Source organism: Macaca thibetana, chromosome 3 (assembly GCF_024542745.1).
Source record: "Macaca thibetana thibetana isolate TM-01 chromosome 3, ASM2454274v1, whole genome shotgun sequence".
NCBI classification, from domain to species: domain Eukaryota; kingdom Metazoa; phylum Chordata; class Mammalia; order Primates; family Cercopithecidae; genus Macaca; species Macaca thibetana.
In genome coordinates this window covers 2,416,186-2,433,100 of record NC_065580.1, presented here as the reverse complement: position 1 = coordinate 2,433,100, position 16,915 = coordinate 2,416,186, and the positions used below count along the sequence as shown (strand labels likewise).

The 16,915-nt window shown below is 45.9% G+C and overlaps 1 long non-coding RNA gene across 4 annotated transcripts in view; it reads left to right on the top strand.

The window, feature by feature from the left end:
* Positions 1-16,915, top strand: part of LOC126951547 (uncharacterized) — a 38,829-nt gene that overhangs the window by 5,797 nt on the left and 16,117 nt on the right. For 2 of the 4 annotated variants that reach the window (XR_007724509.1, XR_007724510.1), the window contains exon 3: positions 6,310-6,882. The exons of the other annotated variants lie outside the window; for them this stretch is intronic. This is a non-coding gene — a long non-coding RNA (uncharacterized LOC126951547). Of the gene's footprint in view, positions 1-6,309; positions 6,883-16,915 lie in introns of those variants that run through there. 4 annotated transcript variants of the gene reach the window in all.

Genomic DNA, 16,915 nt, shown 5'->3' with positions numbered 1-16,915 from the left:
AAATTAGCTGGGTGTGGTGGCGGGCTCCTATAATCCCAGCTACTTGGGAGGCTGAGGCAGGAGAATGGCATGAACCCGGGAGGCGGAGCTTGCAGTGAGCCGAGATCGTGCCACTGCACTCCAGCCTGGGCGACTGAGTAAGACTCCATCTCAAAAAAAAGAAAAAAAAAGAAGTTATTAACACATAGGTGTGTTTTTTGTCTGCCCTAGTCATGGCAAGGACTTTATCCTGTTCACTATTTTTTCCAACACCAAACACAGGGCCTGGCACATGATAGGAGGTTGATAAGCCTTTGCTGAATAAATAAAGAGTCATACGTGTGAATGTGGGGGGTGGTAGTGGGGAGCTAGCTTTTGTGGAATTAATTTAACCATCACAGTAGCGCAGTGAAGTAGGTGCTGTTGGCTCCATGTTACCATTGAAGACACTGAGGCTCAGAGAGGTTAAGCAACCTGACCTGGTTTACACATCAAGATTTGAACCTAGATTCATTGACTCATTAACACCTGCTTTTATCATAGTTCCATTGCTGTCTGCCATGCCATAAAACAAAAACAATTGCATCACCATGCATGACACATAGTAAAACATCCAGGTCCCTCTGTTGGAGATTCTGCCCTGACAACCCACCTCCCGTTCCCCAGTGAATTCTTCTGTAATTCTGAATGTGCTTGAGTGGAGTATGCAACCGAGCATACAAATGAGTCCAAGCTCACTCTCTGCCCCTCAAGTTCCAGGAATGGTGCATTAAGGCTCTCCAGAGGAATAGGACTAATTAGGGAGTGGAGGTGTAGAAAGAGAAGGTGGGAGAAGGATGTAGAATTGGCCCACATGATTCTGGAGGCTGAGAAGTCCTAAGATTTGCAGATGGCAAACTGGAGAGCAAAGTATAAGTTCCAATTCGAAAGCCAGCAGGCTCGAGATCCGAGAAGAGCTGATGGTTGAGTGTGAGGCCAAAGGCAAGAAAAGACTAATGTGTCAGCTCAAGCAGGAGGAGCTCCCCCTACTCAGGGGAGGGTCAGTCTCTTTGTTGTGCTGAGGACTTCGACCGGTTGGATCATGCCCACCCACATTGGGAGGGCCATCTGCTTTACTCAGGACTCCAATTCAAACATTAATCTCCTCCAGAAGCACCCTCACAGACACACCCAGAATATTGTTTGACCAGCTATCTGGGCATCCCATGGCACAGTGAAACTGACACATAACATTAACCATCACAAGTAGGGACCCCTGTTTTTATTCTCTTCTTCTTAATAGGCTTGGGGAGAAGTTGGCCTCTTGTGCTTCTAACTCATCAGCTGTTGCTTGTGGGAGCTACTACCTACTTGGGATGGCTCAGGGCACTGCATTACGCCTTCCAGGCAATTATACGAGGTACTGCTTGAGCTTAAGCAAACTGAGAGAAGATTTAGGACGCTTTCTAAAGGTAATATCATAAATAGACATTTATTCCAATCATTTGGTTTTTTTGAGATGGCGTCTCTCTGTGTCACCCAGGCTGGAGTACAGTGGCGCAATCTTGGCTAACTGCAACCTCCACCTCCCGGGTTCAAGCGATTCCCCTGCCTCAACCTCCCAAGTAGTTAGGATTACAGGTGTGTGCCACCACGGCCAGCTCATTTTTGTATTTGTAGTAGAGACGGGGTTTCACCTTGTTGACCAGGCTGGTCATGAACTCCTGACCTCAGGTAATCCACCTGCCTCAGCTTCCCAAAGTGCTGGAATTACAGGCATGAGCCACCATGTCCAGCCTTGATTCCAATCATTTTTATTGGCTCATCATATATCATCTTCAGTCATACATCATCTTCCTAAGCTTTACTTATCTATCTTGATTCTTTTTTTTTTTTTTTTCTGAGACGGAGTCTCGCTCTGTCACCCAGGCTTGGAGTGCAGTGGCACAATCTCGGCTCACTGCAAGCTCCGCCTCCTGGGTACACGCCATTCTCCTGCCTCAGCCTCCCGAGTAGCTGGACTACAGGCGCCGGCCACCACGCCCAGCTAATTTTTTGTATTTTTAGTAGAGACGGGGTTTCACCGTGTTGACCAGGATGTTCTCGATCTCCTGACCTCGTGATCCTCCCACCTCGGCCTCCCAAAGTGCTGGGATTACAGGCGTGAGCCACAGCGCCCGGCCTCTATCTTGATTCTTTTTCTTCCAACTTCAACACACACAATTTAGGAGGGAAATGAGTCAAAATGGGGTGGGGCAAGGGAAGGAACAGTCCAGCAAACCTCTTTGTGCCACAGAAGGAACTATAATGTCTCTGGAACAGTCAGGAATCACAGATGTGTGAAGCCTAAAGGACCCTGGGGATCTCCTAGCCCTATTGCAACCAAGTCCCAAAGAAATTTAGGGACTTTCCTAAAGAGACACACATTAGTGACCAGGGTAACCCAGGCTTGCTGACTTCCAGCCCATCATTCTTCCCCTCGTTCCCCATTCCCACTAGAGGAGAACTTAGTGCCTTCCCAGCTTCTGAACCCACTCCTTCCTCCGGTCCCCTCACCGTCCAGGCCACACTCTCCTGTGTGGAGACTCATCCACACAGGGTCACAACTGCACTTTGTTGGAAGGAAACGGCTTGAAATGCAAATTCCATGTGTTACGCTCCAGCCTAGTGTCATGCCTGCTTTCATTTCTCAAATAGTTTTGTTTTACCACCATTTTTATGGCCATTCTGCCTTTCAAGCTTTTATCTTTTAGTTAAAATAACAAATATTTCTGAGCACTTAGTATTTGCCAGGCACCATTCTTTCATTTTTAATTTTTAAAAAATATTTTGTGGAGAGGTAAGTGTTGCCATGTTGCCCAGGCTGGTCTTGAACTCCTGGACTCAAGCAGTCCTCCTGCCTCAGCCCCTAAAAGTGCTGGGATTACAGGCATGAGCCACTGCACCTGGCCTTTTTCTCTTTTTTTGAGACAAAGTCTTGCTCTGTTGCCCAAGCTGAAGTGCAGTGGTGCAATCATAGCTCACTACAACCTCGAACTCCTGGGCTCAAGCGATCCTCCCACCAGGCACTGTTCTAATTGCCTTACATGTATTATCCAATTGCACGTTCATCACCATTCCATATGTAATTACTGATTATACTCACAGTACAGTTTAAAAATCCAAGCACAGAGAGGTAGTAATTTGCTTAAGGTCGGCCGGGCGCGGTGGCTCAAGCCTGTAATCCTAGCACTTTGGGAGGCCGAGACGGGCGGATCACGAGGTCAGGAGATCGAGACCATCCTGGCTAACACGGTGAAACCCCGTCTCTACTAAAAATACAAGAAAATTAGCCGGGCGAGGTGGCAGGCGCCTGTAGTCCCAGCTACTTGGGAGGCTGAGGCAGGAGAATGGCGTGAACCCGGGGGGGCGGAGCTTGCAGTGAGCCGAGATCGCGCCACTGCACTCCAGCCTGGGGCACAGAGCAAGACTCCGTCTCAAAAAAAAAAAAATAAAATAAAATTTGCTTAAGGTCACACAGCAAGCCAATGAAGGAATTAGAATTGAAACCCAGGCTGTCTATTCCAACACTTCTAACCACTATGATACATGGCCTCTTAACATACAATGTTCCCTGAGTAAAGAACTGTATAAAGCAACAGAGATTATGAGCTAACTCAACTGTTCCATTTTCTTGGTGTAGACTAAACGTGTAACTGCCTCATTTTTGCCAACGATTTGAGGCACCTGAGCTGCAAAGGAAGTGCGTGTCTGATATTTTCAGCTTCTGTTGTGGGATGGAGTCCCTGCTTCATTAGCTGTGGATTTCCTTGACACACAAGGTGGCTTCAGGTATAGTTTCAGCCAAAAAGAATGACATGGTCCAAATACAAAGTCTTCTGAGGATCCAGTATAATCCAGGTGTAAAATCTAGACTCTCTAAATAAATGAATGGACTTTCGGAATTTGGAAGCAGTAACCAGTCAGTACTGTGCTGGAGACCGCTTGTACTGGCCTGCGAGAAATGGTCATTAATTTTTAGGAATTATGCAAGCCAGTTCTTAAATATAACCATTACTTAAAGTTAAATTATGCAAACTTACACGTAGTTTTTGGGGGATTTTGTTTGTTTGTGTTTTGAGATGAAGTCTCGCTCTGTCACCCAGGCTGGAGTGCAGTGGCATAATCTCAGCTCGCTGCAACCTCCACCTCCCGAGTTCAAGTGATTCTCCTGCCTCAGCCTCCAGAGTAGCTGAGATTACAGGCGTGCACCACCACACCCAGCCAATGTTTCATATTTTTGATAGAGACGGGGTTTCACCATATTGGCCAGGCTAATCTCGAACTCCTGACCTCAAGTAGTCTGCCCACCTCGGCCTCCCAAAGTCCTGGGATTACAGACATGAGCCACGGTGCCCAGCCTTAAGTTATATTTTTAAAAGGTAATAAATGCTCTGACTCCATCATGTCCTGCTTGTGTTAATTTTTTTTTTTTTTTTTTTTTTTTTTGAGACGGAGTCTCGCTCTGTCGCCCAGGCTGGAGTGCAGTGTCGCAATCTCCGCTCACTGCAAGCTCCATCGCCTCCCGGGTTCATGCCATTCTCCTGTCTCAGCCTCCCGAGTAGCTGGGACTACGGGCACCCACCACCACGCCCGGCTAATTTTTTTGTATTTTTAGTAGAGACGGGGTTTCACCGTGTTCGCTAGGATGGTCTCGATCTCCTGACCTCGTAATCCGCCCGCCTCGGCCTCCCAAAGTGCTGGGATTACAGGCGTGAGCCACCGCGCCCGGCCGTGCTTGTGTTATTATACTTTACTCTTGTGGCCACTTCCGTCAGCTGTCTAATGACGGTGTGCTCCTCCACACTCAACATCAGCACATTTGGTAGCTAGAATGGGCCACAGCACAGAAATCAGTCAGTGATACAAATCAGGGCCCCCTTCCCCCACTTGAAGAGCTGGTTATTAAATAATTACAGCGCACCATGGGATCCAGCAACCGTTTTAGAAAGAGCCTCAAATGAAGATGTTCCACACTGTGGGCTAATGTTGAACAACCAGATGATAAAAGGTGAAAATTGAGGAGACTGGACAAGACTCTCACGTGGTGGTTGGTCATCCCACATGTCTGCAGAGGCAAATCAAGGGGATTACTAGAGGAAAAACAGGAATTTTTCTCAGGAAAACAGTTCTGAATTCACGAAGATACAACTAAGTTCAGAAACATGCATTACTTTTACACCAATCCGAAGTTCTTGCTAGTCATACACATGACTGTCGATTTCTGAAAGGGGTGTGATATGGTTTGACTATGTCCCCACCCCAATCTCATCTTGAATTATAGCTCCCATAATTCTCATGTGTTGTGGGAGGGACTCAGTGGGGGGATAATTGAATCATGGGGCGGGGGAGTCCTCCATACAGTTCTCGTGGTAGTGAATAAGTCTCACAAGATCGGATGGTTTTATAAGGGGTTTCCACCACTGCACTCCAGCCTGGGTGACAGAGCGAGAATGTCTCAAAAAGTATATAAATAAATAAATAAATAATAGAACCTACAAAGTGCAATGACACTGTAAAAGTTGGCTGTTAGTAATAGTATCAACGTCATCATCACCATTATTGTTATCATCTAAAAAACCAAGATCTAAGCATGGATTATGCTTATATTTACAAATTGGGTTATATATCTATGTGATGCTTACACTTTTTTTTTTTTTTTTTTTGAGATGGAGTCTCGCTCTGTCGCCAGGCTGGAGTGCAGTGGCGAGATCTCAGCTCACTGCAACCTCTGCCTCCCGGGTTCAAGTGATTCTCCTGCCTTGGCCTCCCAAGTAGCTGGGACTAGAGGCCTGCACCACCATGCCCAGCTAGTTTTGGTTTTGTGTGTGTGTGTGTGTGTGTATTTTTAGTAGAGATGGGGTTTCACCATGTTCACCAGGATAGTCTCGATCTCTTGACCTCGTGATCTGCCGGCCTCGGCCTCCCAAAGTGCTGGGATTACAGGCGTGAGCCACTGCGCCTGGCCCAACGTTTCTTTTTTTTTTTTTTTTTTTTTTTTTTTTTGAGACGGAGTCTCGCTCTGTCACCCGGGCTGGAGTGCAGTGGCCGGATCTCAGCTCACTGCAAGCTCCGCCTCCCGGGTTCACGCTGGGACTACAGGCGCCCGCCACCTCGCCCGGCTAGCTTTTTTTGTATTTTTTAGTAGAGACGGGGTTTCACCGTGTTAGCCAGGATGGTCTCGATCTCCTGACCTTGTGATCCGCCCGTCTCAGCCTCCCAAAGTGCTGGGATTACAGGCTTGAGCCACCGGGCCCGGCTTTGGCCCAACGTTTCTAAGGAATTCATGACAAACTTGTAACTTTTACGCAGGGATGCTTAAACGAACACTTAAAATGGAGGAGAGGACCTCTACTTTGCAAAGAAATTCTGTGGCTGTCTTATCCGTGAGTCAAGATTTACAAGAACTCATCAGAAGAAATGGGTAGACATGAAACTGGAATTAGCTTGAGGAGAATTACAGGGTATCGTGGGGAATTTAAGTCCACGGATAAAAATAATATCACCCTCCTGAATATTTCAACCTTTTACAACCTATCACCACTTCAACCTTTGGTGTCAGTCTCTGATTTTAACAAGATTTTATCTTAGGACTAATGATACAAATTTCACCCGTCCCTGACTATCTCTCATTGAAATATAGAGAAACAGATGATCAAGACTCTGCTAGCAGGAGAAAAAGAGAGAAAAGAGAGATGAACAAGTCTTGTGTGACCAGAAGCTTATCAACCTTGTATGCTGTTGGCTTAGTTTAACATTTACAGCAGATGATAGATCCCTGAATTGTGTTCAGATCACACAGTAAGGTGTCAAATGACCTCACGAAACCAAGACGGCACTGAACCACAAGGTGAGAGATTGTGCAGACATCATTTAAAGGTTTGTGTCCCCACTTAAAGGTTTGTGTCCTCCTTTGGCCGTCCAGACATGAAAACTTCTTATCTGGGTGTGACTCAGATACCACTCTGGAGTAGGCTGACTTTGTAACTCGGGAGCGCACAGAATGGCAGGAAGCAAAGCAACAGTCAGAGGAACAACCTGGGCCAACGTGGCACGAGATCAAAGAGGAGCACAGGACGTGCTGAGCCCAGAGGGGGTGAGTCAGAGGGAGAAGAGGATGTTTTCTTGTGGTCACTGCAGACGCAGGTTTTGTTATGAGCACTAGGTGAGCTGAAAAGCCCTCATCCTGATTCTAGGTCCGCAAGCCAAGAAGGTGGAGCAGGTTCTCGTGGGGCTCTGTCTCCAGAGACCTTGTGTGAGCTTAGTCATGAGAGGCCCAAAGCTAACATTTAGATCCTGCTGCTCCAGGAAAGGGAATTAAGGGCTTTAAAAATGGATGCTGAATTGCCTGAACCCGGGAGGCAGAGGTTGCAGTGAGCCAAAGTCACACCGTTGCACTCCAGCCTCGGTAACAAGAACAAAACTCCGTCTAAAAAAAAAAAAGCATATGCTGAGGCCAGGCTCACTGCTACCTCCGCCACCTAGGTTCAAATGATTCTCCTGCCTCAGCCTCCCGAGTAGCTGGGATTACAGGTACCTGCCACCAAGCCTCGCTAATTTTTTTGTAGTTTTTGTAGAGACAGGGTTTCACCATATTGGTCAGGCTGGTCTCAAACTCCTGACCTCAGGTGATCCACCTGCCTCAGCCTACCAAAGTGCTGGGATTACAGGTGTGAGCCACCACGCCTGGCCTTGGGCATGGTGGCTCTTGCCAGACATGGTGGCTCATGGTGGCTCATGCTTGTAATCCCAGCACTTTGGAAGGCCAGGACAGGAGGATCACTTGAGGCTAGGAGTTCCAGGCCAGCCTGGGCAACATAGTGAGACCCCATCTCTACAACATAAAAATTAAAAAAAAAAAAAAAATTAGCTGAGTGTGATGGCACATGCCTGTAGTCCCAGCCACTCAGGAAGCTGAGGCTGGAGGATGACTTGAGCTCAGCAGTTCAATACCACAGTGAGCTGTGATTGTGCCACTGCACTCCAGCCTAGGTGACAGAGCCAAACCCTATCTCTAAAAAAACAAACAGAGAATGGATGCTGAACTTACACTTTTTTACGCTAGCTCTTATTTTTATTTAGTTGTTCTTGTTTTTGTTTTTGTTTTTGTTTTGTTTTGAGACGGAGTTTTGCTCTGTCGCCCAGACTGGAGTACAGTGGGTGGCACAATCTCGGCTCACTGCAGGCTCCGCCTCCCAGGTTCACGCCATTCTCCTGCCTCAGGCTCCCCAGTAGCTGGGACTACAGGCGCCCGCCACCACGCCCGGCTAAATTTTTGTATTTTTAGTAGAGACAGGGTTTCACCATGTTAGCCAGGATGGTCTTGATCTCTTGACCTCGTGATCCACCCGCATTGGCCTCCCAAAGTGCTGGGATTACAAGCGTGAGCCACTGCACCCGGCCTTATTTATTTAGTTATTTTATTTTATTTTTTTTGAGATGGAGTTTCGCTCTTGTTGCCCAGGCTGGAATGCAATGGTGTGATCTCTGCTTACTGCAACATCTGCCTCCCGGGATCAAGCAATTCTCCTGCCTCAACCTCCCAAGTAGCTGGGATTACAGGTGCCTGCCACCACGCCCAGCTTATTTTTTGTATTTTTAGTAGAGAGGGGGTTTCACCATGTTAGCCAGGCTGGTCTCGAACTCCTGACCTCAGGTGATCCTCCTACCTTGGCCTCCCAAAGTGCTGTGATTACAGGCATGAGCCACCATGTCCAGCCTATTTTTATTTTCTTTTTGGGACGGGGTCTCACTCTGTTGCTCAGGCTGGAAGGCAGTGGTGCAATCTCGGGTCACTGCAACCTCTGTCTCCAGGTTCGAGTGATTCTCCCACCTGAGCCTCCCAAGTAGCTGGGATCAGGCACGTGCCACCACACCTAGCTAATTTTTTGTATTTTTACTATAGATGGGGTTTCACCATGTTGGCCAAGCTGGTCTTGAACTCCTGACCTCAAGTGATTCGCCCACCTCAGCCTCCCAAAGTGCTGGGATTGCAGGCATGAGCCACCGTGCCTGGCCACTACACTGGCTTTTAAATATACTTTCTAGAGGGGAAATGATGGAAACAAGAGGAAGGCATACTTAAGAATTCAGTCTTTCTCCCTTCAGCCTCAGTTCTGTTCTCTAGATGCAACCAGGACTAAGGGTTTCTAGCCATTCTTCCAGAATTTTCTACACATATATAAGCATTTTTTAAAGTACACAATTGAGATCTGTTTTGCCACTTACATTTTTACTTAATAATATATCTTGGCTGTCTGACCATATCATTACGTACAGGTCCATTCCATTCCTTTGCTTCTTGGTTAGTGGTCCCCTGACTAGTACGTGCTGCATTTACTGCACCAATCTTCCATGAATGGGCGTTCAGATTATTTACAGTTTTGTTCTGCTTTGCAGCCCTCTTCTAACAATGCTGTCACGTATATCTTTGCATGTATTTCCTTGTGTAGTTGGTACAGCTTTTGGCGGGGGGTGGACACGCCCCTGGTATGAGGTGGAAGCAGCCAGATCTTTTAGATAAGGTGCCACTGTGCCCAGGGTCATGGCATGGCAGCAGCCCAGGATTAGCGGAGGATTCCAAGAGCTACCTGCTAGGGACAGAGTCAGAGCTGGTAGTGAAAGGAGCGGGTGGTATTTTCTGTCTCACGTGACACTGGGCCAGGTGGGGAGAGGCAGTGTCTGTAAAGACCTCAGGAAATTCACCCAGGAGAACATAAGCCTCATCCAGGCCTCCCCTGGGACTGCAAGCCCAGCACCAAGCCCTAGAACAGCCCAGTGAACTGAGGGTAAACGCAGCACCCCTGGGAGGGGCTGGGCCAGCTGGGAGTCTTCCACAGCCCTGGGCGCTTTGGAAAACACTGAGCGGTACCTCCTGAGAGCCCAGGCCCCTTGCTGGGTGGCCAAGGGTTCCTGGCCTGAGCACCCCACCCAGAAATGAGCAGACAGAGGCAAAGGGGCAGCTGCCCAGGTTGGGGGTGAATCCACTGAGCGTCTCCCTTGTTCTCAGGTCAGAGTTTCCTGGTTACTGCCACGTGTTTATTTTTCCAGATGAATTTTGTATCATCTTCATTACCTTACCCACTCCTCCCCCAACATCCTCTATTTGATCGGAAGTGAATCAGGGAGAATTGGCATTTTTATAACATTTGAGTCTTCATAGCCAAAACAAGGAATGTTTTTATTTAAATGAACTGACACCCTTTTTAAATGTGTTATTATTATTATTAAGACAGCATCTCTCTCTGTGGCCCAGGCTGCACTGCAGCAGTGCAACCTCACTGCAGCCCTGATCTCCTGGGCTCAAGCGATCCTCCCATCTCAGCTTCCCGAGTAGCTGAGACTACCGGTGAATGCCACCAAGCCTGGCTAGTTTTTTTTCATTTTTATTTTTATAGAGACAAGGTCTTGCCATGTTGTCCAGGCTGGTCTTGAAGACCTGGCCTCAAGTGATCTTCCTTCCTCAACCTCCTGAAGTGTTGGGATTACAGGCATGAACCACTACACCCTGTGACTTATTTATTTATTTGAGACAGAGTCTCGCTCTCTCTCCCAGGCTGGAGTGCAGTGGCATGATCTCGGCTCACTGCAACCTCCACCTCCCGGGTTCAAGCCTTTCTCCCACCTTAGCCTCCCGAGTAGCTGGGATTACAGGTGCTCGCCACCACACCAGGCTAATTTTTGTATTTTTAGTAGAGATGGGGTTTCACCATGTTGACCAGGCTGGTCTCGAACTCCTGACCTCAAGTGATCCGCCCGCCTCCCAAAGTGTTGGGTTTACAGGTACGAGCCATCACACCCGGCTGACATCTTTTTTTAATCAGCTGTTGGCTCTTGGGTTATAAGCCAAGACAGTGGACAAAAGTATTTGAAGAGTTTCTCTAGGAATAGGATTTCTCCCTCTCTCCACAATCTTTTCTACCAATGGCAGGTCACACCTGCAGGGGCAGCTTTGCCTCCTACACACCAACTGGGCTCACTGTCACAGCAAAATGCTGCTGTAAAAGAACCAGGTCCCAACTCTTGGCCATATCCTCCCAGGAACGAAGCAGGTGCCTCTGCCAAGTGTTACTTAAGGAGTTGGAAGGGCTCATTTAGGCAACTTGTAAACCTCGACAGAAGCATCTTGGCCACCTTTATGCACTCTTACACTGCGGCATTCCCAAACATCCTCCTGCTAATGTTCCTGTTTTACAGCATTTTAAAACCAATTTTCAAGTGAGTGTCATAAAATCACTCTATACAGGAAGTCAGCTCCATAATCTCCATGACATAAACTTTAAAAGCAAGATGTAAAATGCTGTTGGGATGCTCTGACATGCTTTTACACTGTGCTCATTTGTAAATTTATTAGCAAATCATTAGGATATCAAAATCCACATCCGGGAACTGCTTACCAATTGTAGTAGGAGACATGGTTAGGTTTTGTGACCTGGCAGGATGTGGAAAAATCATTCAATCTGTGCATGACTTGCTAGTTTCCTAAGAGTTTGCTTTCTGGGAAGGTTTCCATGACAAACACAAACAAACCATTAGCCTGAGAACCTCATGTTGCTTTGTGGTTTAATATGCTGTATGACACAATAAGAAGTTCCTATCCTTGCCTCTCTTTTTATGCTTATGGCTTGTCTTCATAAGCATAGCATGATTCTCTAAGGGCAGAAACCATATACTGTGATATTTATTTATTTATTTATTTATTTATTTATTTATTTTTGGGACGGAGTCTCTCTCTGTCGCCCAGGCTGGAGTGCAATGGCGCCATCTGCAACCTCTGCCTCCCGGATTCAAGTGATTCTTCTGCCTCGGCCTCCCGAGTAGCTGGGATTACAGGCACCCACCACCACACCCCGATAATTTTTGTATTTTTAGCAGAGATGGGGTTTCACCATGTTGGTCAGGCTGGTTTCAAACTCCTGACCTCGTGATCTGCCAGCCTCAGCCTCCCAAACTGCTGGGATTACAGGTGTGAGCCACCATGCCCAGCCTGCACTGTGATTTCTTCTATGCAGCTCCGAACATACTTCTCTCATGGTTCTCAGGAAATACTTTTTGCAGACAATGACTGTGAGTCCACAGTAACAGACTCATAGAAATGGCTTACGTGGGCCAGGTGCGGTGGCTCACGCCTGTAATCCCAGCACTTTGGGAGGCTGAGGCGGGCAGATCACCTGAGGTCAGGAGTTCAGGACCAGCCTGGCCAACATGGCGAAGCCCCATCTGTACTAAAAATACAAAAATTAGCCAGGCATGGTGGCCTGTGCCTGTAATCCCAGTTACTTGGAAGACTGAGGCAGGAGAACCCCTTAAACCCAAGAGGCAGAGGTTGAGAGGTTGTAGTGAGCTGAGATCCTGCCACTGCACTCCAGCCTGGGTGACAAAGCAAGACTCCATAAATAAATAGACAGACTTCAATGCAAGAACCGGGCACAGGCGTGCTTGCTTGCTTTGCCAACTGCATTTGTCTGATGTGAGCAGTATGTGCCCGGCCTTGCAGTGTTAAAAAACAACAACAACAACAAAATCACCACACACACGTGAACAGAAGTTGGGGGTCTCTCTCCCGGGGACAAGGGCTGGAGTTCCGTGCGTCCCTCCCCCTGTCCTCATAGTTACTGTGCCTGCTAGAGGGAAGGCGCTCCTGTATGTTCCCGGGAAGTTGCTGCAATGCAGCCTGAGCGCCAGCGGGGCTAGGGGGCGCTGAGGCTACACGGGACGTCGGCGACTCAAAGCGCCAGGCCCGGCCACCGTGCGGAACGCGCGCGGTCACACACGCCCCCGTGCGGAACGCGCGCGGGTCACACACGCCCCCGTGCGGAACGCGCGCGGGTCACACACGCCCCCGTGCGGAACGCGCGCGGGTCACGATTCGTTCTCCCCTGCTCCCCGGGGCCTCGGAGCCATCTCTCTTTTCTTGAAAAGCCTCCAGGTCTTGAGTGCCATCATGAATTAGAGTATGGGGTATTTTGGACCAGAGGTAATGTTATTCATCCTACTTTACACTTAATTTTTCTTTCTTTCTTTTTCTTTGCATTAATTTTTCTTTAACCCTGGGCTTATTTAGACTTGAAACGATCTCAGGACTATGTCGTTCAATGTCATCCATGACAGTATTACAGATGAGAAAACTGAGGCTCCTGGGCCCTCCTCAATGCTCCACAGATTCTCTAGAGGTGAACGAAGCATAACAAAGTGCAGTCCTTCTCTGGGGGATGGGCCTTAAAATGAGAATTTACCCCAATTTATTATCACCTCCCAAACTGGACCTTAAAAATTTATCACTAATCTTGTTTGACTTTTATGTGGTATTCTATAGCCCACAAAGTACATGTTGTCCACTATTTAAATTCACAATAACTCAACAAGATAAGCGAGGATTATCATTTCTAACAGAGGAGGAAACTGAAATACAATAAGGTTAAATAACATACCCAGCGTTTCACAGCCAATAAATGGCAGAGCCAGCTCTAAGCTTCGGATCTCTGCTCTCCGCCCAGAGGTCTCTTTTCTACTCTGCATAGCCACTCCAGTACAGAGAGAGAGAAAGTTACAGATACAGATACAGATAGGGGTGCAGATAGAGATAGAGATAGATGTAAACACATAATTATAATTATAGATATGGAGCAGAGTGCAGTGGCTCATGGCTGTAGTCCCAGCACTTTGGGAGGCTGAGATGGGAGACCAGGAGTTCAAGACCAGCCTGGGCAACAGAGTAAGACCTCATCTCTACAAAAAATAATAATTATTATTATAGATATGGATACAGATATTATAGATATGTTTATTGCTGTGGTTATGGATATAGATGCGTAGTTATAGATAGATGAGATATAGATGGAGAAACAGAGACATCTGGCTATAGAGATAAATATCCAGTACCCCTTTGAGTTATAGCCAAATTAAAACTATTATGCAGCTAGAAAGCACCTGTCCACACATTCCATATCCCGGTTGTCCCCTTGGGCCCCAGAAGGTCTTGTTTAAGGGAGACGATGTTTTGATCATAGAAAAGATCTCTGCAATGCTGAGGAGTTCCGTGATTGCTGGTTCCTAGATTGAAATGGTTGATAAAACTTCCCTTTCTCTTGTTCACCAAAATCAGCTTTTTATATAACTGGGAAGTCTGGGAGCTTCCTGGGACAGTCTGGGATATTAATATATAGACAGTCTTGCTTTGTCTTTATATACATGAAGATGAAAGGTAAAACTCAAAAAAATGAATGCTAAAATTGTTTCTTATGTCTTTTATTATTATAAAAATTAAATTACAATTTAGGAGCTCCTATACGTTTCCAACTGTGGTAGATTTTAAGGTAATTATGTATCTCTTCAGTAATGTATTTGCAATCAACTTACTGCATAAAAGGCTTGCTTGTGAATTCAAGATTATTTGTAGATTTATAGCCCTTTCAAGTGAAAAGGGGGTTTTTCAGAAGTACTTCCGATTTCCAGTGTCTGGTGAATCTTCCATTCGCCATCAATAATGACACCTACAGAAATCCTCTTTCATATAAATCCAGCCTGACATTCCTGTAATGCACCGCCAAGGAGTGCTCTGAGGGCGAGAAGTAATATCTGTGTGAATTATATTAAGCCAGCATGTGAAAAAACATTCATCCCGCAATTTATGAATTCAGAATGCTCCTAGAACGTGTTTTGGTATTCTAAATAGAGGGAGGGTTTTTTTTCATTATTATTATTATTAGATGGCTGTCTTGATAAATGTTTATTGCAGGCACTATGAAAACTGCTGATTTGAAAAAAGTATTTTGTAATCATTTTTTTGGCCTGACTCTAATGTTTACTCTTCACATTATTAAAATTGTATGGCTCTATTATCTGTCAAAGGTTTTTTTGTGTTGTTTTTTCAATGTAAAGATTATGTTAATGGCATCATTTGTGACCTTAGAATTTGGCTTAATCTATAATCATGCTGAGCACCTCGATGTCAATGTACCTCTTGGCCACTGCTTGACTTCGGTCTGTTAAGGAAGATTTGGAAAGGTTCTGAGTAGGTGGCAGAGATCCAGTTAAAGATATTATATTATATTACATTATAATGTTATGTTATGTTGAATTGTATTACTTTCTGTTGTGTTATGTTAGTGTGTTATGTTACGTTGTTTTTTGTTTTGTTTTTTTGTTTGTTTGTTTGTTTGAGATGGAGTTTCACTCTGTTGCCCAGGCTGGAGTGCAGTGGCACAATCTTGGCTCACTGCAACCTCCGCCTCCCGGGTTTGAGCAATTCTCCTGTCTCAGCCTCCCAAGTAGCTGGGATTGCAGGCATGCACCACCATGCCCGGCTAATTGTTTTTTCTTTAGTAGAGACGGGATTTCACCATGTTCGTCAGGCTGCTCTCGAAATTCTGACCTCAAATGATCCACCTGCCTCGGCCTCCCAAAGTGCTGAGATTACAGGCATGAGCCACAGGGCCCAGCCCCATTACATTGTTATATTATTTATATTGTATGGCCTAAGACCACAGAGCTATAGTTGCAATACAGGCAAATAACAATTTTGTCAGCGTTACTCTGTAGATAATTAAGGATGGAGTAAGTATTCAGGCTAAATGATACATTTTGTTTACAGTGTCTAAATTCACTAGATAATTACCATTCTCTCACTTTCTATCCTAATCATTAAAATGTGGGCGTTTTTTTTTTTTTTTTTTTGAGACGGAGTCTCACTCTGTTGTGTGCCCAGGCTGGAGTGCAATGGTGTGATCTTGGCTCACTGCAAGCTCCACCTCCCGGGTTCAAGTGATTCTCCTGCCTCAGCCTCCAGAGTAGCTGGGATTACAGGTGCCTGCCACCATGCCCGGCTAATTTTTGTATTTTTAGTACAGACAGGGTTTTACCAGGTTGGCCAGGCTGGTCTTCAACTCCTGACCTTATGTGATCCACCCACCTCAGCCTCCCAAAGTGATGGGATTACAGGTGTGAGCCACCACACCTGGCCAGGTTTTAATTTTTCATTTGGCTGTTTTACAAGTTAAAGGTTGAGACTTCAAAACTTAGCCTCCTGCTTTCAGGTAAGTGTGTGAGTGTGTGTGTGTGTGTATGTATGTGTGTGAGTGTGTGTGTGAGTTTGTGTGTGTGTGTGAATGCTTACAGACCTCAAGGAAAAGAGATTCTATTTAATACAACAAATCTTGGTAACCAGCCCTGGCATCATCAACTTTAATTCATCCAAACACTGAAGGAGCAGATGCTCTTACTTCTCCTCTCAGGTAGTACGTTTAATTCTAATAGTGATGTCTGCACAGCTTAGCTCCTGATATGAGTCTAAAGGTAGGTAGACTTTAATCTGAAATTTGAATAATAGTTACCAGGAAAAGCATGCAAATAAGCATGTAGCGTTAACTGAGGAATCATTTCTGAAGTCACTGAGTGCATTTCTGTAGTTAGATCATTGAAAAGAAACCATGCACCATTCTATTTCCGAAAGATTTATTTCAGAAGCATTAGAAATCTTAGCCAGTACAAATCAGATTAATTTGAGAATTAGCAGGGATAAACTTTATTCTGAAATCATGAATGTTCTAATTAAGTTCAAATGTGGTTAATTCCTCTTAGGCATGTTACAATAATAAGTAGTGGACTTGATGCGGGGTGAATATCCTTGATCCCTGTCAATAATTAAGTTGGTTGGCATAATGTCTAACGTTGTAAAAACCCCAATCTTCCACCTCTGTCTCATTAGCAAAAATAAATAGGCTGGTGTTAACTGCACAGACTAATACAGGCATTCAGTATCGTTCAAGGACACGCCAAAGGAGGTCCAGGGTGCTTGTTGGCCGACAGTTGTTTATTCAGCTTGGTTTTCTTTTTCCCAAAAAGAGAGTGAGAAAAAGGGGTGAGATTAGCAGCTCTCACACATTCACATTACTGGGCGACCTGGTCACTCGCCAAGGGG